The 26680-nt window shown below is 36.1% G+C and overlaps 1 protein-coding gene and 1 long non-coding RNA gene across 7 annotated transcripts in view; one reads left to right on the top strand and one right to left on the bottom strand.

The window, feature by feature from the left end:
- The window catches only part of LOC145662697 (uncharacterized), a 357041-nt gene that overhangs the window by 38818 nt on the left and 291543 nt on the right, over positions 1-26680 (top strand). The gene's annotated exons all lie outside the window — the stretch shown is intronic.
- Positions 1-26680, bottom strand: part of LOC145662698 (uncharacterized) — a 336929-nt gene that overhangs the window by 241029 nt on the left and 69220 nt on the right. For 5 of the 6 annotated variants that reach the window (XR_014127086.1, XR_014127082.1, XR_014127081.1 and 2 more), the window contains exon 2: positions 15532-15670. The exons of the other annotated variant lie outside the window; for it this stretch is intronic. This is a non-coding gene — a long non-coding RNA (uncharacterized LOC145662698). The remainder of the gene's footprint in view (positions 1-15531; positions 15671-26680) is intronic. 6 annotated transcript variants of the gene reach the window in all.

Here is a 26680-nt window from a genome sequence, read left to right as displayed (position 1 = left end):
ACACACTTTGACTTATAAGCTAAACTTCGCAATTGGCGTATACCATATAAATATTCAACTGTTAATCGTACACAATAATAAAGTGTATATACTAAAAAATAATTCCTAGCGGATCTACATAATGTATATACGAGTAAAATGAAAGTGACTATATTTGTGACTTTCAACGACCTGACCGATCTCGATCAAGGTTTCAACATAAATGAGGTTCGAGCCCACGATGGTTTTTTTTATCATTTCACTTTGACAGTGCACCTTTGGGGAGGGGGAGGTAGAGATATATAAAAATTGATCGAAAATTACCGATATTAGTGTCGAATCTATAGTTTTCGAGGCCGCTGAAATGAACAGTGACACTTCCTAGTCACATAATGAAATGCATTACTTCCGTGCAAAGAACTGGTATTCTGCTAGTATATCTATAAAATTTGAAATAGATGCTAAGCAGAAGGGAGAACATGTTGATAAAATCATAAATTCTCTTAACGAGATATTAATTAATTTTGAACGATATTTAATTTTAATTATATTTGGTGAAATTGGCGGTAACTGTAAAGTTATGCACACGTCTGTTGATTTTAGTTTTCTGTTTTGAATGGCAATAGTTTTGTTGAAGGACAGTACACTAATTCGCAATATTTGTTTTATAAACATGTGATAAACCTATTCGTAGTTTAATAACCGTGTCCTGCGAAAACGAACTAAGCGCCACTTTCATACTTTTAAGAAAATTACGTTAGAGGTTGATGTCAAGCATTAATGTAGCCGTAATCAAAAGTGAAATTATGTTTCTCTTTTTGGAAAGGTATTGGTTTTCCTCTCTTTTCGATTGGGCAAAACGTTCTAATGCTTATCAGGAACCAATCGTCGCATTTACGTGGATTTTCAAAATTTGGCGCTTAGTTCAATTTTGCATAACACGGTACAATTAATAAAAAGAGAAAATGAAATGAAATCTTTGAGCTTTAAGTCCCACGGTTATGCCAGTTAGGCTAAAGGAGACGGTGATGATGATTAATGAATGAAATGGTGGAATGAAGAAAGTGGGAGGAAACGGGAGAACCCTGAGAAAACCCACGCACACGGTGTTTGTCCACCACAAAGTTCACGGGGGCTGGGATCGAACCCGGGACCACAAGCACCAGAGGTGAACGCTCTACCACTGAACCACCGTGGCCCCCTAATAAAAAGAGAATTAGACAACTCTACGTATTAGTTATTTCGGAATTATTTTTGTTTTGTTTGTTTATTACAGTTTACTGTCTCTTTTCAACACCGAGGTTATATGAAACATGGACCTACACTTTAATGTGAAACCCGAACCACCGTAATGCGTTCAAGGTCCGAACCACCGGGGCTTGAACCCGGAACCTCGTTCATCAAAAGTGGGTGTGTGAGCCACTAGACTAGATGGAGAGTACCTCTCAAAATGTTATATCGCGGAACAATGAAAGTGCACAATGTTAATTACGCAATGGATTTTCTTTTATAAGTCTTGTTCTCTACTGTTAAATATACAAAATATTGGTATTATTTGGATTCAATAAGATAAAAATACATTTTCTGAGAAATTTTTGTGTTGGTAGTTATCAGCTACAAGAATAACAATAGCTTATGAAGAATTGCGTAGAGCAGGAGCATGTAAACCAATTGAAGTTGCTTCATAAAAGATAATCTTGCGAGGAATGGTCATAATTGGGCAGGACGACTTCAAAGAAATTCTTTTGCTGTACTGAACTCAACTGGATTTACGAATCTCAATAGAATTTCATTTAGCAATTGAAGGTCCTCTAAAGGCCAACATACACTAGCGTATTTTCAGCGCGCATTTTCGGTCCGTAAAATGATGTCGTAAATTTCGGTCCGTAAGTTGGCCCATACACCTAGCGTAAAAATAGGCGCGTAAAAGAAGAAGAAAAAGAAGCGGTCATTTTTCGTTCTTCCTCTTGCCTGTTGTTTGAGCACGCGGTCGTTTTCCAGTTTGCGCAAGTTGTTTGAAGAGGACATATATATCTTCTAAGTACAGGTCCTACAAACATTATGCTATTAAGGAAACGAATAAAAAGAAAGAACAACAGAATAGATTTGGATAGGAAGTGATATTCAAATGTAGGAGTACTTTTTGTTTCTTTTTCGTAGTATCGGAATGTGAAATTCCCATAGAATGTTTTAAGAAAGTTAAATCAGATTAAAAAAAAAAAAAAGAAAGAAAAACAAAAGCTAAATGCATGATTTTGCGAAAGCAGTATTCAATTTAATAAATTTTCTCACTAAATTTGTTAGACTTCTCGAACAAATAAATAAATAAATATACTCTCTTGGCGTAACATATCTCATGGAACCAGGGACTACCATCCAGCTTGTGCCACTCATGTCTTGAGGGCAGGGTGCGAATCCCGGGCCGGAATTTCCTTGTATTTTGTTTTAATCCCTTCCAAAAGCAACAAATTGAAACATTGATCGCTCACAAAGCAATCAACTATCTTGTGTTAGGAACTATTTTATTCCCCTTCAAATATACACAACGTAATTTGCGCACTGCTTTTGGGTAATATATGCTCAGCACATCTGCTGCTCTTGTAGAATCTAGTCCTTAATGAAAGGGTCAAGTAAAAGAAGGAAAGTCAACCGTCTCCAAGTACAAACAAACCAAGTTTTAATTTCGAAGTGTGACTTGACAAGCTATTTAAAAGTTACAAAGAATATCTAGAATAATTAAAATTTAATATTTAGAAAACGAATTACCACTTGATCTGAGGTACAGCATAACCAAATGAAAACAATATCAATTGTATTGTTGTACTTTACTAATATGAAAGGTGGCAACTAATTCACTCTCCTGTTTTCTTTCACGATCTTTGAAGCATAGCATTTGTTCTAACAGTGTCGATATTAATGCACCATGCTACATTACATTGGATAGTACATTTGCTCATAATAATAAGTTGCTTGGAAGTTAAAATATCTTTTTAAGATAAAAAATCCTTTACCTTAAATACAACTAATTTTTAAATATACAAGTGCTTGTGGTACCTCTTATTTGTTTAGCAACTGAGAATAGATTGCTTTATATTTAGAATAGTTCTCATCAGAGTCGTAACTAAGTTGGGGAGCCAGCGGGGCGATTGCCCCGGGCGCTGATAGCAAGAGGGTGCCGAAGGAGCAAGAAGAAAGGAAAGAATTGGAAATGAAAATAGGTTTGTTAAATTCAAAAATTAATTCAAAATTTTCAGTCATTAAGAAATTAATTAAGTACTATAATTTTGAACATACACTATGTGATCAAAAGTATCCGGATACCCGGATGAAAATTACTTACATGTTCGTAGCGCCCTCCATCGGTACTGCTGGAATTCAATATGGTGTTGGCCCACCTTTAGACTTGATGACAGCTTCCACTCTCCAGGCATACTTTCAATCAGGTGCTGGAAGGTTTCTTGGGGAATGGCAGCCCATTCTTCACGGAGTGCTGAACTGAGGAGAGGTATCGATGTAGGTTGGTGAGGCCTGCCACAGTCGGCGTTCCAAAACATTCCAAAGGTGTTCTATAAGATTCAAGTCAGGACTCTGTGCAGGCCAGTCCATCACAGGGATGTTGTGGTCGTGTAACCACTCCGCCACGGGCCATGCAGTATGAACAGGTGCTCGATCGTGTTGAAAGATGCAATCGCCATCCCCGAATTGTTTTTCAACAGTGGGAAGCAAGAATGTGCTTAAAACATCAATGTAGACCTGCGCTGTGAGAGTGCCACGCAAAATAACAAGCGGTGCAAGCTCCCTCCAAGAAAAACACGACCACACAATAACATCACCACCTCCGAATTTTACTGTTGGTACTACACATGCTGACAGATGATGTCTACCGGGCATTCGCCATACCCACACCCTGCCATCGGATCGCCATGTTGTGTATCGTGATTCGTCACTCCACACAACGTTTTTCCACTGTTCAATCGTCCAATATTTACTCTCCTTACACCAAGCGAGGTATTTACCTGCATGATGTGTGGCTTATGAGCAGCCACTCGACCATGAAATCCAAGTTTTTTCTCACCTCACGCCTAACTGTCATAGTACTTGGAGTGGATCCTGATGCAGTTTGGAATTCCTGTGTGGTGGTCTGGATAGATGTCTGTCTATTCTCTCTTCAACTCTCTTCAACTGTCGACGGTCTCTGTCAGTCAACAGATGAGGTCGACCTGTACGCTTTTGTGCTGTACGTGTCCCTTCACGTTTCTACTCCACTATCACATCAGACAGTGGACCTAGGGATGTTTAGGAGTGTGGAAATCTTGCGTACAGACTTCTGACACAAGTGACACCCAACCACTTGACTACGTTCGAAGTCCGTGAGTTCCGCGGAGCGCTCCATTTTGGTTTCTCATGATGTCTAATGACTACTGAGAGTTGTGGCAGTACTTGGCAGCACAATGTACCTAATATGAAAAAGTATGTTTTGGGGGGTGTTCGGATACTTTTGATCACGTAGTGTATGTAGTAGCCAAACTACATTTTGGATTTCAAGTGCAAACATTAAACATATTTTTTACCTCCATCACGCGGTAAAAATATTAAGAAATTCCCAAAGAAGGTCCCTTCAGAGCTTCCGTTACATTTCACAAAATATTTTTACCGTAAAACAATCAAAATTAAAATCTTCTTTGTGTGCTCACATACAGAATATCATAAAATTACAAAAGTTTACAATTATTACTGGAAATTGATGCTGTTACCCATTTCGAACATTTTTTAAATCACATAATTTCTAACGTATTAAAATTTCATTTCTTATATATAGTATGAAACGTAAATAGTTGTAAATTTTCATAATTGTTCTCAAAGTGTATTTGTTTACAGCAAAGGCAGTTTTCTAAGTTTAACAAAAAGTCCAAAATAAGTCTCTTGAAAACAGATTTTATTTGTAAAAGTCTGTGCAAGCAGCATAATAAAAATTCAGCGTAGCATAACGACAACAGCTGTTTCTTTTATTTGTAAAAAAAAAAAAGCTTGATAAGGTGAGCCGAATTCTACTTCGCCCCTGGCGCCGAAATCTCTACCAACGGCTGTTTTTCATCCACCTTCTAAACATTTGTATTGTTTACTAACACCTATCGATTCGACTGTGATATTCATATATATATATATATATATATATAGAGAGAGAGAGAGAGAGAGAGAGAGAGAGAGAAAATTTTTCGAATTTTTAATATTCCCCTTCACCGGACGCAAATTCTTATTAATTAATACACTGAGAAAAGTCCGTTATTCGGACAGCGGTATATTGTACAAATATACAGAATCATTATGTTTACTACAGAAATCTGCACGGAACATACGTTATCCATATGCTACAGACTTTCCCCGCTTAGATGTTACATCATTCCGTTGCAGGATGTATGACATCTAACAGTCTTCTATATATCACATACGTATACGTATGTTACATACGCCAGTTGTATGCTACATGCGATATCTGTATGTGAGATCCTGACCACCTATATACAGTTCTTTCGTTCGTACAGAAAGTACGTTTATTCGAAACATGTATGCAGGAAGTTGTATAAAATGTACTTTTTTCAGTTATACATTTGCTGTACGTTAAGTCCTAAAACTACATGATTTACACATGTAAACTACGTTTTTATGTACGCCACATACATTTTTCTCAGTGTATAATTTCACAATACGCCCTCTGTCCGTCTCTAATGTTAATGTATAAGATATAAGAAATTTACAGCATTCAATGTAGGGTCTACTGAAAACCTTGTGACACAGTAAGCAGACACTTTTAATTAGGGATGGTACCGAGACCGAGACTAGTCTCGGTCTCGTCTCGAATTATCGAGACGAGACTGAGACCGAGACGGACCTTTATATACCGAGACGAGACCGAGACCGAGACGCACTTTTATATACCGAGACGAGACCGAGACCGAGACAGACCTATAAATCGAGACGAGATCGAGACGAGACTTAGGTCAGTCTCGAAAGTCTCGGTCTCGTCTCGAATATTGATATTGACAAATACTAAAATTGCCTTCACTCAAAATTTGTTTCGTTGCTGTGTTAGATAATATAAGAACGGTTGACTGATGTACAGTGGCGTATTTAGGGGGTGGTTATCGGGCTCAAACCCCCCCGAAATAAATTTGTGATAATTTTTTGCATTGCACGTACAATGCAAATGTTTCTTACTCGTTCCTCAAGCCTCTCCCGAAACAAAATCCACTGCTTGTGCAAATAGAATTCTCTCTCTATCTCTCTCTCTCTATCTATCTATCTATCTATCTATCTATCTATCTATCTATCTATCTATCTATCTATATATATATATATATATATATATATATATATATATATATATATGGTCGCGGTGCCACCCAGGTCCGCCCTGCATGGGTTCCCGAGGCCCAACTTTAATTTTAAATGGAAGCAAGGGGTGAGTGGTACCTCGTTCGATACATCTTGAGAAACTAAATGCGTTGTGGCAAAAGATTTTTCATATCGGGCACTCTATTCAAAATGGCCGCCAAGACATGTTGCCTCTATCAGATACAGTAAAACGTGCAGTACCACTAATATGAAAACGGTTGAACATAAATGAACCGAACAAAAACTCAAATAGAAAATGTCATGTGGCACATCGATTGATATTGTCGCGGAGACTCCCAGGGCCACCCTTCATGGGGGGTCCAGGGCGCAACTTCAAAATTATAAATGGAAACATGGGGTGAATGATACCTCGTTCGACATATCTTTAAAAACTAAAGAGTGCTGTTGCAAAAGATTGTTCATATGGGTCACCGTTTTCAAAATGAGCACCAAGACATGCTTCCTGCATCAGGTAAAACGTCCAGTATCACTAATATGGAAACACCAGAACAAATATTCGAATAGGAAACCACAGAGGGTATTTATCATTCTATAACTCGGGAATGTTGCAACAGTCGAAAAGATGATTAGAGTGAAAGTGCCATAATGGAAAGAAAGAAATCTAACTCCTAGAAAATTATCGCTCCAACCTCACTCCGTAAGTGAGTGAAGCGCGAAGGATCGGTGAAATTGCAAATGAGAGCCTTAGTTTTTGCAAATTGTATCTACGAAACAAAGTTATTTGAAATGTGTTTTTATAAGAGATAAATGCCTCTGTAATGGGATAATGTAAAATTCTTATTAAATGGTATCTTCCATTTTGATTGCATTCCATTTTTATTCATTATAGTACCAGTCATTTGTACACACAAGTGTTTCAGACAAACCATGTCTATTGCAAATAAAAAGTGAGGTTCTCATTTGAGATTTTACCATTAATTCCCGCTTCACCTACTTACGGACAGAGATCGGAAAGATCATTTTCTATCATTTCCTCTTTTGCATCATGTCAATTATGCTTTAATAATCTTTTTTTTTTTTTTCGTTGCATTATATTCGAGCCGTGGAATGATAAATATCCTCTGTGCTTTCCTATACGAGTTTTATTCTGTTCATTTATCTCCAACTATTTTCATATTAGGGGTCTAGTGGTACTGGACGTTTTATCTGATGCAGGCACCATGTCTTGGCGGCCATTTTGAAAACGGTGACCGATGTGAGAAATCTTTTGCCACAACACTTTTTACTTTTTAAAGATCTATGGAACGAGGTATTACTCGCCCCATGTTTCCATTTAAAATTTTAAAGTTTGGCCCTGGTACCCCATGAAAGGCGGCCCCGGGAGGCGCCGCGACAACACCATTCGGTGTGCCCCATGGCATTTCCTATTTGTGTTTTTGTTCGGTTGATTATGTTCAACCGTTTTCGAGATATCTCCGTGGAAAGATTAAAATGGACCATCCTATATATATATATATATATATATATATATTCAAAATGCTGAAATTTTGTACCAAGCTGGGAAATTCTTCTTGACTGCAAGATCACTAGATAAACAAGCAATGTTGCTAAAGCAAAATAAAGTTGTATTTTCTCAAATTGCGCTACGTAAAGTATTACATACTTCTAATTTATTTACCAAAACCACAATAGCCCATACATTATTTATGTAGCTTGGAAATCTCTAATAACTCAAATGGCATGGACGGTGCAATACGCATCAACTGTACCTTAGCGTCAAATACTGTGATCATGGTATAATATATTTCGAATGAATGAAGGAACAAAGTTACAAGAAACGAAAAATTTAAATGTTTCTAAAGACTTTACTTCGAAAACGCGCTGACATATCACGTCACATCATGCAGATGCTTCCAAAAGACTTAAATGCTTATAACGCCATCAGAGATACCCAACACATTGGTAGTGATTGTTGTACTGCTTAAAATGACGCATTTTTATTAAATTTTTATAATGATTATTGCTTTCCTTTGCTTCTATAACATTACAACAGTTTTTGGTGGTTTTAATTACAAGTCACAGTTACATTATTTTAATCAGTGTTGCCCACTTAAATAGATAGCTAAATATTACTCTAAATATGTGTAAATAACATAGATAAACTGCAAAATATTTTAGAATTTCTCGTAATTTGTTTTATGGTGCAAGAATGCTTTCAAGAGACGATGTTTTTCATAGTCTTTGGGCTACTTATAATGTTAATGTTTAAATATTCGTTCCAGCAATACATGTAAATGCAAATTGTAACTGAAATTAAATGTAACCGATACATTTTCAGTAACACTAGTTGTTCCCCCTAAGCCTTAGGCCTGGTGTACACTTTAGATTAAGACCGTGCTTAATTAAAAGTTCTAACTGCACCCTAATTAAGTTTCACTTGTTAGTTTGACCCCCGACCACCTCAAACTCGATCCATACCATATAGCTATAAGCAACTATTCAAGAATTTACAGTTAGTAATACACAGTGTTCACTTTTGTTTTGTTTTGTTTTAGTTTAACGTCCCACATTTATGCTAGGGCGGCTAAAGGAGACGTGCAGCTAATGATTATAGTGGAATCCGAACCACTTCTGTCGTTCAACTTTATCCCTACCGGAAATCGAACTCGGGACCACGCGAACTGAAATCAAGAGTTCTATCCGCTAGACCAAATGGGGGTCCTCACATTGTGTTGATTTAAATCATTCAGTCAGTGTTGTCAGATCCGATGATTAAAAAGTAGCGTGTCTGTACTCCGAAAGTAGCGAATTCGAACTATTTGTAGCCCAAATATATAGAAATGAATACTGATGGTGCTAATGAAATAATTTAATATGAGCTGGAAAGTGTGCTGGACGTATTGCAAGAAGAAATTATGATCGAGGGACGAAAACAATTCTAGACAGGATACCACGAGACAAAAACAGCCTAGGAAACCTCCGCATGCAAGAAGGTGTGACGAAATCAGGAGTCACTGAGGAGTAACCTGGGAAAGAATTGCCCAAGTTAGATAGTTGTGTAGAAGAATTGGAAATACCTTCATCCAGCAATGGATTGATTATGATGATGGTGATGATTTTATTATATCTGGACCTCGGAGTTAAACTAAACCAAGTCATAATTTCGTAATTTTACAGAAGCGAAAAACTGGTTCCTCAACTAAGACTAAATATATAACTTTTACTAGGTAAGTTAGGGTAAACATGGATCCAAAATTTAATGAAAATCATAGAGCGAAAAAAGTATTTTTGACTATTCAATCCATCATGTTGCAGCAAAACTACGAAGAGTAATACAAAAGAAAACTAGAAAGTTAAGAATCACTTGTTTTGGCGAGTGAGAAAAAATAGATACAGATAACTCGAATTACCTATATACTTATATAATATGTATGTCCATGTTTAGCAACTAATTTTCAATCAATATAAAATTTCAACGTAATAAACGCAAGATTAGTTTTCTCGAATAAAGATTGCATGCACCGTTGAGAGCTCAAGAATAAGATTAATCTATGTTACGGCACTGGATATGTGCTTACGTAATGCATTACGATCTTAAGAACTTGTATAAGAACAGAATGCACTTAAAATGAGACGCGAACTATGCGAAACATCGGACTTTGAATCTAACTTGTTTTGTGATCCAACCCGAGACCTCACATAGCAAAGATGAGTGTAGTAGCTCCCACCACAAGGTTCAGGACGTTCGTGTTATAAAGTGTCAATTAAACACGGAGATGTGAAACGCTAATAAAGCATTTCATCAATTTCAAACAAAATACGTATATTGTAGTAATAATTTACCCTATTTGTTAAGATAATGAACGTTATATTCTGTTTTTAAAATTACAGTCAAAGCAGAATGTATTGAATAATGAGAAATTGTAAAGTTTCAATTTCGGTACGATTAAATACATTCGTGCTGCTATGTGTTGCGTTATCCATTAGGAGGTATTGAACAATTCTGATTCAAAGGAAGGAAATAAACTACTGTATAGTACTGGAGTTAATTTAATAGAGTTTAATTGTATAGGCAGTTCTGAGGCTATATGAGACCAAGTCTATTACTGAAAGTGAAATATGGGTTCTATTAGGGTTTTAGGGTGATATACCCACTGATCATTGAACCTGGAATACGTGCATGGAAAGCATTAGCACTAGCAAATTAGCTATGAAGAGGTACACCATACCATAATTCTAAGTCAAAATGAAAGGAAAAAATAACCGGAAACGACAGACTGTACGAGAATAATACTTTCACTATTTTAATTTCACACTATTTATTTCGAGACTTTCGAGACTTTCGAGACGAGACCGAGATTTGGTACTCGAGACCGAGACCGAGATCGAGACAAGCATCTGTTGACCGAGACGAGACCGAGACCGAGACGGTGACTTTTTACTCGAGACGAGACCGAGACTGTACAAAGTCTCGTCTCGTCTCGTCTCGATACCATCCCTACTTTTAATCGATGAAACCAACTTTTAAATTTAAAAAAAAGATTGATTCTAATGATTGGACCAAACCACATGTTCAAATTAAATATAACAAATTTGGTGTTTTTTTTAAAAAAAAGGTAATTTATTTAATTGTAAACAAATTAATTTAAGTTGTTGGCCAATGTAATGACTATTAGTGAATATACTACGTTTGAACGCATCGTTTGATGATTAACAGTTAATGAAAATATAATGAAACTAATTGTAGATCTGAAGTGAAGTAATTCAAATAAAACCGTATAGATCTAATTAAATACTACTAAAATTATTTCTCAACAATTTCTTAAAATTCACTTAAATTGGGAATATTATTAACAAGTTTGCTGTCCATCGGCGATTAGGGGCATGGAGGTAATTGCTGCCCCCACTTTTTTGGCTTTACACTATAGCCTAATGCCCCCTTACTATTAGTAGTGTTTTGTCCCTCTTTCTGGTGTTCATACCCAATTGAAGTCACTGGCACTTTCCATTACAAGCGAATAGATCTGTGTTTTTGCGCAACTATAATTGATTACGGAAAGGAAGATAAATTTAATGCTTTATTAAAATTATTATAGTTATTTAGTATACTAAATATTAAATTTGTCTAAAAGAAAGATGTTTGCACGTGTATGTTATATGGGAACATAAAAAACTGCAAATAATAAAATGTGGGGTTGTTACAAATTATTGTAGCTGTTTCATGAATTTGGCGTATCTATGATATTTGGCATATTATCACGAAGCTTTACCATAATATAGACCTTAATTTATTTAATTTCGAACTTATAGTAGTCAAATTCCGTTCAAACATTAGCTATTCACAACTCTCTATTCTCCAATTCAACTCAGATTAGGTTATTTTCAAACAAAGTTAAACTATTCTGAATGACTGGTTTGTTTAAATTTTAGTACATGTTGGTACAAACATCCAACTGCTTATTAAACTTAACTGAGAGCTACCCAATCTTAGTTCAAATGAAGTTTAAACTGTTAACTCATTAAAGACACTTTGAACCAAATCCATTCGTTCGTTTAAATTTATTATTATTATTATTATTATTATTATTATTATTATTATTATTATTATTATTATTATTATTATTATTATTATTATTATTATTACATTTGTTTCACAACTTATGAACCAATGATTTGAAGCAATGTAAGTCGGAAGAGTTTCCATTTACTGGTTCAGAAAATAAACAGATTTGTTTTATTTTAAATTTTCATTTCTCTCAGTGTAAAGAGCCCGTCGTATTGTATGTTTTTAATACTCATAGTTCTTATATTCATTACATAAGGCATATTTCACTGTAAGAAAGCGTAGTTATAAGGAATTAAAAAGAAAAATGTAAACAAACTTGTATGTTATACGAAACTGAAAACAATTAAGTATCAATTAATTTCGGAGCTCTAGTAGTAAAAATGACACTAAAATAATACACTATTAAGTAAGAAGAAAAATAGTACACTATTAAGTCAATTATTATATAAATTCTCCTGACAGGATGGACATGCTACTTATAAAGATAGTAAAACGATTAAGTTGAGTTGATTTTGAGTTTAACGTCTCTTTTACCAGCGAGGCTATATGAGATGAGACCTACTGATTAACGTGGAATCCGAACCACATGAACTCCCACCGGGAAGCAAACCCGGCTCTCCCACGCCAAAGACACGTATGCTAACCGTTTAGTCACAGAGGAGCTCAGTAAAATGATTGAGTTGTTCGTGAAAGAAATTATTTAAGTGTCAGATATTCATTGTTATTTAATATTTTGTGATAATAGACCTTAAGTTAACGTTTATCTGGGGAGTATTGATAGTAACCACACCACAAAGGTTGAGAAATGCTTTAATGGCATACTACGAGTTAACATGAACTATTATGAGTGTAAGCCTATTTCCTGCAAATGGGTGTCATTTCAATTTTGGCGTTAGGTATGTTCTGTTTTGAATCTACATAAGCTTTTCAAATAAGTGCTGGCACAGTCCCCATCATGACGAGATATAATAAAATGTTGAAAAATATTCAACATAGTCAACTCTGGATTGAACTTGAACTTTTAAGGCTGAAAAGCAAGCACACTAAAACGAGAGGTACAATGATTGTGCTATTTAGACTTAGTATGTGAGCACTAATGGCGAAATAGGATTATTAGGTCTATTAAATTTAAATATATGTACAATCTGAGGTTTGAAATAATTCACAAAGAAAGAAACACTAGCCTATGTATTGTGGTTTATCACATTTTTTCTTTTTCAGGAGTAATCACGTGAAAAAAAAAATGACTTTCTGCACCTATTTTGTTACAAGTTCTTGTAAAATTGAGAAGGTACTTAAAATAACAATCAGCAGGTGGTCGAAATAGCAAAAAAAATTCAGCGAATTTCGATAGTCAAACGCAATTTTTTGCTGTTTTATCAGGCGGATATCGAGATAGTATCTTGTTGAAGTATCTTGGGACTAATTGTCAAATATTAAATTTAATGTAAAATTCGTAGTCGAAAGACATCATGTTCGATTGGTTTGTGTTTGACTTGAGCGACCTATTAGTCAGCGAGCCTATATGAGAAGTGAGATCCAAACTGCGTGAGCTGCCGAGAATCGAACAGGATGTACTGCGCCGGAGAAGCTTACGCTGACCATATAACCACGGAGGAGCTCTCATCATTTGCGAATTCTGGTTCTGAAGTATTGGATTTAAATACCTTTTTCTCTATGCACTGAAAATTAATTATGAATTTTAATTAGGAAATAAGGTCTCGTTTTGTGCAATAGAAAATATTAATTTAGCCGAAATCATGTATAGAAAGAATGAAACTAGGTTGGAATGATGATTTCTGATGAGTCTACCAGCAAACCTCAGCAACGATTCGCGAGGACAACACAAGAACAGGTTTTCTCTTCTGAAAACAATAAGACCAGACCAGAGAGAAGGACGTGGAAAGGGCAAGAGACCACCTGCTGCTCGAAAACCCTTTCATCTGAGCCGTTTTTACGCGCCGTACTTACGCTCGAAGTTAAAAGCAGCCAGACTTTTCCAGCGTATAAAAATTCGGTACGTAAACGTACGCCAGGTCCCATACACTAACGTATTGACAGCTGCTAACAAGACTAGCGCATGAAATTTTATGGCTACGGCGGAAAAATACGTCAGTGTATGGCCGGTGTAAATAATTGAATCTGGTTCCGTCTCTCAAATAATCTGTTCAATTAATAGATTTGAGAAATACAAGGTAATTTATCCATTCAAATCAATCCAATCCAATGGAAGTATTTTCTCTCTCTCTGTATATATATATATATATATATATATATATATATATATATATATATATATATATATATATATATATATGAAACTCCTGAGATACAGTAATCTGATTAAAGAAATGATGTTCAGATAATGTAACATAATACATTCTGATATAAACAAAAAGCTCAATAGGTAATTGTATTTTTGTAGAACACTGTAGAACACCTTCTACTGTAGCATTTTCAGAGTTGTATCAGGTGAAATTACTTGAAGGTAATTCTGTATCCCGGAGTTTATTTCGGATGGGACAATACGATGAGCACTGTGTTGACATAACGTAAAGTGTAGGCGATACCATGGGCAACGTTATTTCACAAAAAGAGCCAACACGACGACGCATCTGTGTCAACCATGGATGGAAGAGCGTGTACTCCCTCCTCTTTGTTTCTCACTGCAGCCGCTGAAGTTAATGAAGCGGATTGCTTTGAAGTGTCTCGCCATAATACTCTGGTTAGCCAACTCATTTCAAGGTTTATTCTATCAGTAATTAAGACTCCAGGGACAGAGCACCAAGAGATGTATGGGTTCGCCATCCGCTTTTCCTGCGAAAGGAACAATGGGTGCTAGATACAAGCATTTTCTCCCTTCTGCATTGTTGTGTAAAGGAACAGTACTAACTCACTTGAAACGATTGTAAATTGGTTGCTAGTAAGTACCTGTACTAGGCACTTAACACTAAACGTAGCCATGTCACATGGGAATAAATATTACCTTATCATATTTGCAAGAGGAAGAACATGCAAATGATTAAAGGCTAAGCTATATTGAAGAATTAATACAGAAAAACACTCACTCACTGTAACTCAATGATCAATTGCATTTAAAAATTGTTGGAACTCTCTTTCCTTTCAAAAACTCCAACCATATTGTATACGATAAATTGATATATATCTCACAAGATAATATAAAAGCAAATCGATGAAAAAATAGGGAAAATATCCGCAAACTAGGCAAATAATTCTCAAAGATCAGCATATCTTTGCGTCGAAGTACTTGTAGATGAAAGTAAACGAAAGGGACGATAGCTCAGTAATAGACCGCTCACCTCTGATGTTAAGGATTCGTAGTTCGATCCACAATCACGTGAGTTTGTGTTGGACAACATCGTAGGTTTTCTCAGGAGTCTCTCATTTTCTCCCACACTGTCATTTCACCAATTATTCCATAATCGTTTGCTTTCAGTAGCTAATCATCCATCTTCTTTAGCGTGAAGGGCATAATCGTGGGACACAAAGCTAGAAATTTCATTTCTGTTCATGAGTTATGGATTTGCTGTCCTTTTCGTAATAGGATTTTAACATTATTAGCTAGTTAATTATGACCATAATGATTTCTAAGTTTTCCAATAGATACTTACATGTCTCTTGTTTAATACTATAAAGGTAACCAAGAAAGTTCTGTCTGAAATCAGCTGTGCTGATTTCCCATGAAGATGAAAGAATTTCATGATGCTCCGTACATCAAGCTTCTCAATCATCGCACCTTCAGTTATTTACCTGAAAAAGGAAGAAAAAAGACTTGTAACGAATCCATAATTTGCATGGTTAACATAAAAGGACCTAATTATATGTAAAATACATGTCTGAGGGGCTTCATGGTTCGTCACTTTCTAGGTGACTGTATGAACTTTTTGATATTAAAAGTGATTTGCTTTGGAGAAATTTTACTTCTATTCAAGTTCTGTCTTGAAGAACACTTTAAAAAAACTGCATATACATATTACTAATTATGTGCATCTACAGTGCATTTGTATACCATTACCACTGATCTGTAAAGGATCAGACTGAACGATGAAAAAGTTTCACCTGTTCTAGCCATCCTGCTATAAGTACACTTGGAGATAATTTTCTTACATTAGGCGAATTACGGAGTAATAATTTAGGTCAATGCCTAATCCTCTTTAGATGAACAGAGATTTTATAGTTATAAAATGAAGAAAGTATGCTTAATTCGTATAAAAAACATTAAAAATGTAAGATATCCCCGACAACCAAAAGTTTGCAAAATACAATCTGTATAATTTCAAGTGCATACTGAAGAAACGAAAAAGAGCTGAGTCGGTCAAACCACACTACCTGCATTTTCTTTCCCGTGTTATGGAAAAAAAAAAATCAGTATCACAAGGTCAAGAACGAGAATAAGAAGTAAAATAGTAGGGACGTTAACATAAAAATTGTGTACTTCTATAAAAAAAAAAGAAAAAGAAAAAGAAAAGAAAAAGTGAAACCAGAAAAACTTATTTACACTCGGTAGAAATCTAGAGGTAGGGCCCAAAGTCTTGGCCGCCATATTGGAAAATGTCCGCCTCTTGAAAAATAGGGCCAGTTTTCATAATATTCATTTTAAATAGCTTCTGCTTCAACACTATTCATCCGAATTTCAAGATTAATACGTCATTCTCTTCAGAATAAAACAGGCTTTTAAATGCAATGTGGAACATGTCATTATGACGTACAAGAAAAGGAAAATGTGGAGGAAATCGTAATTTTTTCTTTAAAAAGATACTTTTTAGAAGTTTGAGCCCTCCCCCTAGAGTGTCCCCAGTTGAGAGTACGAGACCCTAATGTACCCTGAAATAGTACAAAGGGGTTAAGGTAATCTCTTTGCCAAATAACATTGGAATATCCTATACAATGACATGAGAAGAAATTTTTCCTAATCCTGTTTGAAAGTAGAAAATTTACATTAATGAGGGAAATTGTGATCTAAAATTTCTGGATAAATTAATATTCCAACGAATTTCATGGCTAGTACGTCATTTTCTTTAAAATTATACAATTTCTCAGTCGCAATACTGACATGCCCCTATGAGGTATCAGAGAAGGGAAATTTGGGGGAAATCGAGAAATATATCTGAAAATCCTTTCTTTAAATGTTTGTTGCTTCTAGAATGATCCCTGGTGAAAGCACGTGACCTTAATATACACTAAAAAATACATTGGAGTTTTGGTAATGTGCCTGCGATATTGTACGTAGCAACGTTGTGAAAAATAATTTCTCAATTCTCTTAATTATACAATTGTACATGAGGGTGGGTCTTCTGACATCTTTTATTTTGAAACCTGGAGACAAAGGGAAATTATTTATAACATTTTATTTTTTCTTCTTTCATTTAATTTCTCATTATTGTACTTCATTTTTATTTATTTATTTATTTTTTACTTTGACACAATAAACACCATTGCTCTGTCTGACACGTTAGAAAGGAAACGAGAAGAAGTGTTAGAGATTAAACTACTTTTAAAATAGAGGAAAAACTAATATCATGTAACAAACCACACTAAATGTTAGTCTCAATGTCGTCAAAATGATTAACACTAGTGTCAACATAAGTAGGAAGTTCGAATTGTTCACTTTTATTTTTAGTCAGTACACCTGCAAAGCGTTGTACACTATATCCATGAACTTTTGCTCTTGTAACGTGCTCAATTTATGCAACCGTGTAACAAACCGCATTGAACACCAACCAGTCTCAACGCCGTCAAAGTTATCATCACTACTGTCAACAAAAATAGGAAGCTCAAATTGTTCACTTTCATTTTCAGTCAGTACACTTTCAAAGTATTGTACACCGCATCCGTGAACTTTTGCTTTTTCAACGAGTAGTGTTGCACTTTTTGCAAGAATAACTGAACAAATCCCTACATGTACGAGCTGCTTCAGGAATAGTGGTCCATGTTGGCCCCCAGTTTCATTTCTGTGCCAACCCCAAAGGCCTGGATCAGGTAAGGTAGGTTGCTTAACCAGTGTCCCCAACATTAGCCAGCTTGACAAGCATTCCTCAAGACATGTTGAAATAAAGGTGCTTTTGTTGGTGATATTCTTTCCATGAAACGTCCTTTCTTTGTAAAGAACTCTTTCCTACATTCATTAACTGTGGTATTACATAATGACTTATCGTACATTAAAACTAAAACAATTTTTTCAACTTCGTCCATAAACATCTCAATTTCTGCAGGTTGCTGGGACAAAAGCTGGAATGTCTGTGTGATCTCCGGGAGATTTCTGTATGTTTCTCAAGCCTTTTTTCATAATCAGCAAACGAGGAAGTTGTGTCGTAACCCGACAATGCATGGAAAAGTGGAAGGGAAGTAGCTTTTCAAATCCAAGCTTGGTAAATAGTAGATGAATTGGGATATACTCTGAATTCTTTCCAGTGCCAAATGCAATCCATAAGAAGTCTGCTTGTAGTTGATTAATTGTTACCAAAGAAAGCACTACAACGCCAATGTCCACTGTCCGAATGATGACAGATTTGTGTCCAGCTTGATACCCCTCCTTGGAATGAAGCAAAATTCTTCTATCCGCTTCCTCTTGGCTGCATGGCTAAAGATCTTCATGAGTACATAATGATGTATTGCATAATATCGCTTCTCTTTTCGTAGTCACCACATCTCTTCCGGGTCGAGGTACCGGTACGAGCTTAATTGCAAGTACATCGAGGAGCTCTTTCTTGTTTCCACCATTGAACAAAAACTTATTCCAATTTTTAGACACAGGCGTATTACTGCAAACTTTTCATCTTATGCTAGCACCTCTAAACATTCTCGCCTCAGCTTTCAAACTGTCAGGTTTGTAGTTATCCCAGACAATCACAATTCTGTTTACACTGTCCCATTCGTGCGAACTAAGCTGACAAATCTCTCTGCGTACTCATCAAAAGTCTTGGCGTCTTCAGGAGAAATCATATGAAAAACTGAAGAAGATCATATTTCTTAGATTTTGGAAGGCGCCCACAGTCTGACAAAGAAGGCGGAAATGGCTGGTTTTCATGGCTAAAAAATTCGTTAAGATCAGAACCTCGCCGCTGATACCCGATATATAATTTTGAAAAAAGTAGGCATCATTTTTTGTCCTTCTCATGAGCAATTGGGATTTGCTCTTGGTTGGAGTTTTTGTTTTGAACAACTTGACTTAATTGTGTTTGATCGGTTTCCCAATTGATACTATTTGCTGTTCAAGTCTGTTGTTGACAAATTCTTTAAATTGATGGATTTCAAGGTCTCTTATTTCTCTTAAATCTGCAATTCCACTTTGAGAAACAATGACTTTACTATGCACATTTCGCAAGTCTTGGCTGCTGCCTTTAAATGGATTGCCCAATCTTTAATAGTGTTTTTCAGTATTTACGCGTTTGAAAAATAAAGACTAGGTTTTTGATGAACATTCGTGGTGTTCCTTTGAAGCTCTGTTAGGCTTTTTAAAATCTTTTTAATATTTTTGTATCAATCTTGCTACTTCAGGATCAGCTACCACCCATCGCCTCAAAGCATATGGGTTTCCTCTTAATCTCACGGCACCTCCATGTCCTTTCACGTAAGCATTGTACTGTTCAGGCCCCTGGTCCAATGCCACTGCAGAAAATAATCTCCCTCTAATGTTGGCAAGAAACTTCCAGGCTAAAAACTCGCCATGAATTCTCGGGCACATCTCTGGCAGATTCCTCATGTCAGGCAAATGCACCGGAAGACATCTGGCATAGTTTTGATGGTTAAATGAAAAGAACCAAAAAGCCAATCCTGTCAGAGTTCAAATAGAGCTTAAAATTGGAGCTTCGGATTGATATAAAAAAATTCCAGAAACGAATCCTTTGGTTCATGTTTTTCTTCATGCTCATTAATATATTGAATATAAACTTATTTTTTAAAGATAAACAGGACACATAATGTCACTTGATGTGTATGCCTTGCCTTCGTAATATGATGTACTTTGATATAAGACTGAGTTCTACCCAAAGATGTTAACCCTGCCTCAGTCAACCCATCCATTTCCATCTGAAAGATCTCCGAGTACACTCATGATAGCCTTCTCTAGATCTAGGTCCCCGATCATCACAACATACCTGTCATCACCAAACTTTTCAGGACATCAAGGGAACATCACAAGCAATACAGGGTGTTTGTATTTCATTGAGATAATTTACAGCATCCGCTGCTATTAAAATCGAATGTCTTATCATAGTAAGTGAATGTGCAATATCTGAAAACATAGGTAGTATTCCACAATGAGTTAACTGTTTTTCTCTACTTAACGTCAGAGTTAACTCTTATGAAGTACTGCTAAAAAGTAATATTTTGTCCTTGCAAACAAGATTGGGAAATTACTTTTCACAACGTTACTATGTATGATATCGCAACGATAGTATTTGGCAGAAACATTACCAAAACACCAATGTATTTTTTAGTGTACATTAAGGTCACGTGCTTTCACCTGGTATCATTCTAGGAGCAAGAGACATTTAAAGAAAGGATTTTCAGATATATTTCTTGATTTTCCCGAAACTTCCCTTCTCTCGTACCTCATAGGGGCATGTCAGTATTGCGATTGAGAAATTGTATAATTTTAAAGAAAATGACGTACTAGCCATGAAATTCGTTGGAATATTAATTTATCCAGAAATTTTAGATCACAATTTCCCTCATTAATGTAAATTTTCTACTTTCAAACAGGACTAGGAAACATTTCTTCTCATGCCATTGTATAGGATATTCCAATGTTATTTGGCAAAGAAATTACCATAACCCCTTTGTATTATTTCAGAGCATATTAGGGTCTCGTACTCTCACCTGGGGACGCTCTAGAGGGGCTCAAACTTCTAAAAAGTATATTTTTTAAAGAAAATTACGATTTCCTCCACATTTTCCTTTTCTTGTATGTCATACGGATATGTTCCACGTCGCATTTAAAAGCCTGTTTTATTCTGAAGAGAATGACATATTAACCTTGAAATTCGGATGAATAGTGTTGAAGCAGAAGCTATTTAAAATGGATATTATGAAAACTGGCCCTATTTTTCAAGAGGCGGCTATTTTCCAATATGGCGTCCAAAAACTTTGGGCCGTACCTCTATATTTCTTCTGCCAGGTGTAAACAAGTATTTCTGAAATTTTAACCTCTTTTTTTTTTTTTTTTTTTTTTTTTTTTTTTTTTTTTTTTAGAAGTGCATTATTCTTATAGAATTGCCCAATTAACCTCCGCACTAAAAATGGAAAATTCGCTGCTGCAGTGTAAAACTGAGTTTAGTACAGTTAGTGCAATACGAGTCTCCTTGTGTCTCGTTTTGCTTTGGCGTCATGTAGCTTCAGATTCTGTCAACAGATGGCTGAAGTGTGAATTTGAAATATTGTGTCGTCATCTGTGGAGAGAAGCTCAAAGTAAGATCGCATGAGCCACTGGTGACTCATCGTAACGCAGCGAACGTGTTAAGTGGATATGGGCAGCGCATGCACACCATTGAAGTCCCAGATATTCCAAAGTTATTAGATATAAAGAAGCTAACTGGACGCGATGTCGACTGCGGTGGCCTGCATATCATGAAATCACACATCAAAGATTACGGAGATCCTTGTCCTCCACGTCAAGACTCTAGCCAGACAACCTTGACACTGCCTGCAGAAAATACAGCACTAAAAATGATCCAACAAGTAATCCAAAATACAACCACGTTACCATTTACAAAGTCACCTTCAGCATCAGACTTAGTGCAGGCCAGCAGTACTGTAATTCTTCTGGTCCTTATGAGTCCCAAAACCATTTGACTCCTATTCCCACAAATACCAAAACTTTCATCAAGATGAAAAGGCACAACGTACACCACCTCCAAATGTTCCCGTTCCGATAAAACCACTCCCAACCGTTCTGCTGTCTTAGGAGACGAAGCAGAAATCACTCAGATGGAGGAAAGTGCAAATGATGAAGAACTGGTCGACAAGATATCCACTTCAAATGTCACTAACACCTAGATTTGTATCTATGATTGCCCTCCTCAGAAGAGATATGAACTTTAAAAATTAATTACCCAATGCTTTACATGATTAAATGTCTTATTAGGAGTTATTACACTGATGCTTCATGTGTTTCTACGTAATAAATATATGTTAATCATTCATTTCATTCAGCGCAAGAAGTCAGAACTTTCAGCCTTGTGCCTTGAAAGTTCACTTTTTCTATATATTAATTCCAATGGGTTACAACATTAACTTGAATATACGATATGTGTTTTAGGATGAAGACGGGCAATAAGTGAAAGTTTAGTAATGATAGAGGAATTGACCGGATGAGAATGTGAAAGGAAATAAGAGAACCTTGCGAAAATTTCCTCACGCTTCGTTGTCGAGGACACACATGATCTGGGATCGAAACACAGATCACTTGCACTAGAATTGAGCACTCTAACACTGAATTACCGTTCTCTTGTACAAGAATTTAAACTTAATTAGCCCTGAAGCAAAAATGCTTATCTTTGAGATATTAATTTTCTATTTTGTTATTTCTGGTCGGTTGATTAGAGTTTGGCATCCCTTTCAGCACTGAGGCTATATGAGATGTGGAGGTATATTTTAATATGAAATCCGTACTATATGAACTCGCACCGAGAATAGAACCAGGGTCTGCCGCACTAAATACGTATATTTTGTAGCGCTATGGTAGAAGTACTGAATAATGGCAACCGATATCGTGTAACTGTGTCATTAATGTTGTTTACAGGCCAGAAATTACAAATATATTTTGTCAGAGGATAACAAAGTTTAAGAAAGGAGGATCTGAAACACTAAAATTTCTTTCAATTTGACACAAAGTAAAAACATACACAGTACATATGGTTCGAAATAGTCAGTATGCTTTACTGTTCATATTTTTCGTTCCTGTTTCTTTTTCTCTTTTATTTCTTTCTCGTTTAATCCGAGAACCGAAGGAAAAAAATACGACTTAGCATATACACTAGAAAGACCAGGACATGACGTCACTTTTCATTAACGGAGGATAATTAGGCTAATGACTTTCTAAAAACTACGATATTGTATTTTGTCTCTCCAGCATTTCTTTCTCCAAACATTGCAATGGAAGTAAGAAGAGGTCACTTATTTGCATTTGAAAGAGGAAGTATCTTTCTCCGAAGTAATCGCATTACATTCCCAGAACCTTCGAAGAGTTCACAGAGGATATAAGGAAGTAGCAAAGGGAAACACATAACACAAGACTTCATAGAAGCAATTTACGTTTATCGATATCACAATTAGCATAAATTAATGGAAACATGTGGTATGAGGTACGATAGTTCAATTTAAATAGTAAAGTCACGTTCTCTGGAAAAAGCTTAAAGCAAACTGCAATGAAAGTCACTATGTAAGCTAAAAAGTGTCACTTGGAAAATGTGGAAATTCTAGTGTATGGATTTCTTTTTAACATTATTCTGATTTCTCAAATTTTGACTTGCATATGTCTGGTTTGTTATTGTGTTTTATGTCCTTATACAATACCGAGGTTATGAGGACAGAACCCACTATTCACGTGGGCTCTAAACTATAACAGTGGCTAGCAGCTGCAGCGCGACAGACCATGGAATGATTTTTTCTGTTTTAAGAAGATTAGTTTATCAAAAGTTCTATATATATATATATTTACACTGCCCATCCATCCGCAAGACAAAAAGTCTTGAGAAGTACTTTATCAGTCACCACCAAATATAATAGAATATACAGAGTCAAAAGTTAAGAATCGAGTTTGTTTTCAGACCCGGTACGCAAACCAAAAGTGGTACAAATATCGGTTTTTATGTTGATCGCCATTGAACAAATCTCGCAATACATAGCATAAAGCGGTTTTCAGTAATAAATTAAGTGTGTCTGAAATATATATATCCCATCTCCACTCTAATCTCTCTAATAAACCTGGAAGTTGGATAAATAAATCACTTCCGGTTTTAATGTTGCTCGTTATAGAGTGGAAAACGGTAACAGGTAGCAGGAAGCGGTTTTCTACAATTGATTAAGTGTCCCAAGAATATATTTCACCTCTACTTCAATATCTCTACTAAAACCGTAATTGGTCTAATGTCACACTATAAAGAGAAACTCCTTCACGTTACTTGACTTTGAAATCAAGCGCAATTTTAAATATATAATTTTACTGAAGGGTTCGAGGCATATATATATATATATATATATATATATATATATATATATATATATATATATATATATTGGGTGTTTGAAAACACCACCGACAATGTAACAATGTTTGGGAGATGATTCCTAACACTAAAATAAGACAAAAAAATATATACCAACCTAGGTGCACAAATGCTTCCTTTCGGAGTTATAGGCTGCCGAAAACATGAAAAAATGTATTTTAAAGGTCCATAGCTCCAAAACTATGGAACCTACCGTAGTCGGGTCAAGACTTCACTTAGGAACTAGTATGTGCCCTATCCAAATATCCATGGTTCAGAATCATGCAGTACTTCTGCAAAAATTTTTATAGAAGTATTTGATGAGTACTTCAAATTATATGACCGTAGCCAAACTCACATTATAAAAATTGATGCGTAAGTACCGTAGGATTCTGAAATATGGATTTTTTGGATAGGGCAAATATTTGTTCCTAACTGAAGTCTTGACCCGACTATGGTAGGTCCCATAGTATTGGAGCTATGGACATTGAAAGCTCATTTTTTCATGTTTTTGGCAACCTATAACTCCGAAAGGAAGCATTTGTGTACCCAGGTTGGTCTATACATTTTGTATTATCTTGGTGTCAGGAATCACCTTCCAAATATTGTCGGTGTTGTTTTCGAAACACCCTATATATATGTAAGATTATTGAATGTTATACACAACAAAATTTAATTTTTAGATCTAGAAAGTAAGAAACATTTAAATAGATTTGAAGAAGATATCAGTAAACCAAACAATTAAAATTGCAGTTCCTCTCAAACAAAACAGAAAAATACTTCCCAGTATAAATCAGTGAGCAGAAAACAAAGATGCTGCAGGTTTTCAACAGAGGTAAACATTCCTTGTATATGCCACATTATGTACTTTACAGTCCCGAAATGTGGGTACTACCAAAAACAAACAAACAAACAAAACAAGTAGAGAATTTCAAATTGTGAATATGGAGAAAAGTTGAAGTCGCAAAAATGAGAAAGTAACGCAAAAATATTTTAAAAATATTATTTAAAGTACAAGGGCGGGGTGAAAAGTTCTTGGCCTGACAATGAAAGACTGCGAATTTCAGTTGAAAAATGATTTTATTTTTCGACATAATCTCAATTAACTTCAATACACTTGGTCCAGCTTTTCTCCGACATCAATATTCCTTCCCGCAAGTGAGAGTCTGGAAGGTTGTGAAAATCGTCATCCACGATCCTCTCAACTTCTTCATTCGATGTGAAGCGCTTCCCAGAAAGAAATATCTTAAAGTTTGGGAACAGATAGAAGTCCAATGGTGCCAAATCAGGAGAATATGGGTGATGGCCGAGCAAATCGTACCCCAAATCCCGCAGTTTTCCCATGGCCAAAGCACCCTTGTGTACAGGTGCGTTGTCCTGGTGAAATATTATTTTCTTCTTCTTTAAGCAAGGCCTCTTGTCGCGAATTTTGGCATCCAGATGGTCAAAAAGGTTGGAGTAATTGTTATCCCTTTTTCAAGGTAATCAATTAACAGGATCCCTTTCGCATCCCAAAACACACTAGCCATGACCTTTCCAGCCGATACGATCGTCTTCATTTTCTTCGGCGCTGCACCACCAGCTTCCACCCACTGCTTGGTCTGCTGTTTCATTTCTGGCTTGTAGTGGTGAACCCATGTCTCATCCATTCTCACAAACCGCCGCACAAAATCGGTCGGATCCCTTTTAAATCGGTCCACAGATTGCTGCGAAAATCGTTTTTGCATTTGCTTTTGGTCAGCAGTCAGCAAATGCGGCGCCCACCTTGCGCAGAGCTTTCGCATCCATAGTTCTTTGTGCAAGATATTTCGCACCCGTTCCTCCGATATCCCCACACTCTCAGCTATCTCACTCAGCTTCACTCGCATGTAGTCCAACACGATATCATGCACGTTTTCGGTTGTTTCCGGTGTGGTTGTGGTTTTCGGCCTTCCTTCACGTGGGCCATTTTCGAAGGATGTGCGACCACGTTTGAATTCAGCTGACCACTTTTTAACGGTTGACATGAAAGGAGCAGATTCCCCGTAAACTTTTGTCAACTTTGGATGAATTTCCGTGAGGGTTAATCCATCCAAAACAAAAAGAAATTGATTACCACATGATATTCAAGTTTATCAATAACAATGCCTGCACACAAACTACTTGAGAGAATAAGTTGACACTTATACGAACAACAGAATAGCGCTCACAAGCAAGAACAAAAAATTTTGCTGATTGGAGTGCCATCTCTGGGTCGGGTCGAGAACTTTTCACCCTGCCCTCGTATTGTGCGCTTGTATTTCCTTCGAAACATGATGATAATATTCATAGTCTAGATTAAACAATCACTGAGTAAATAATAAATTCATTCATAAGCATTTTTGTTTTTACCTATTCATGCATTTTACTACCCATAACTACCCTCTGTGTCGCATTTTTTAAAAAATATTTAATAATGAAAAACCATGGAATGGAAAAATAGCTTCTGTTAAATTCCTTAAATGTGTGATATTTCGATTTTTCGCATCTTTCTAAAGATAAGTCATAATAGGGACAACAACCCTAAATTCCTTAT

Source organism: Thermobia domestica, chromosome 10, assembly GCF_964235325.1.
Source record: "Thermobia domestica chromosome 10, izTheDome1.hap1.1, whole genome shotgun sequence".
NCBI classification, from domain to species: Eukaryota; Metazoa; Arthropoda; class Insecta; order Zygentoma; family Lepismatidae; genus Thermobia; species Thermobia domestica.
This window is presented reverse-complemented; position numbering and strand designations above follow the sequence as displayed.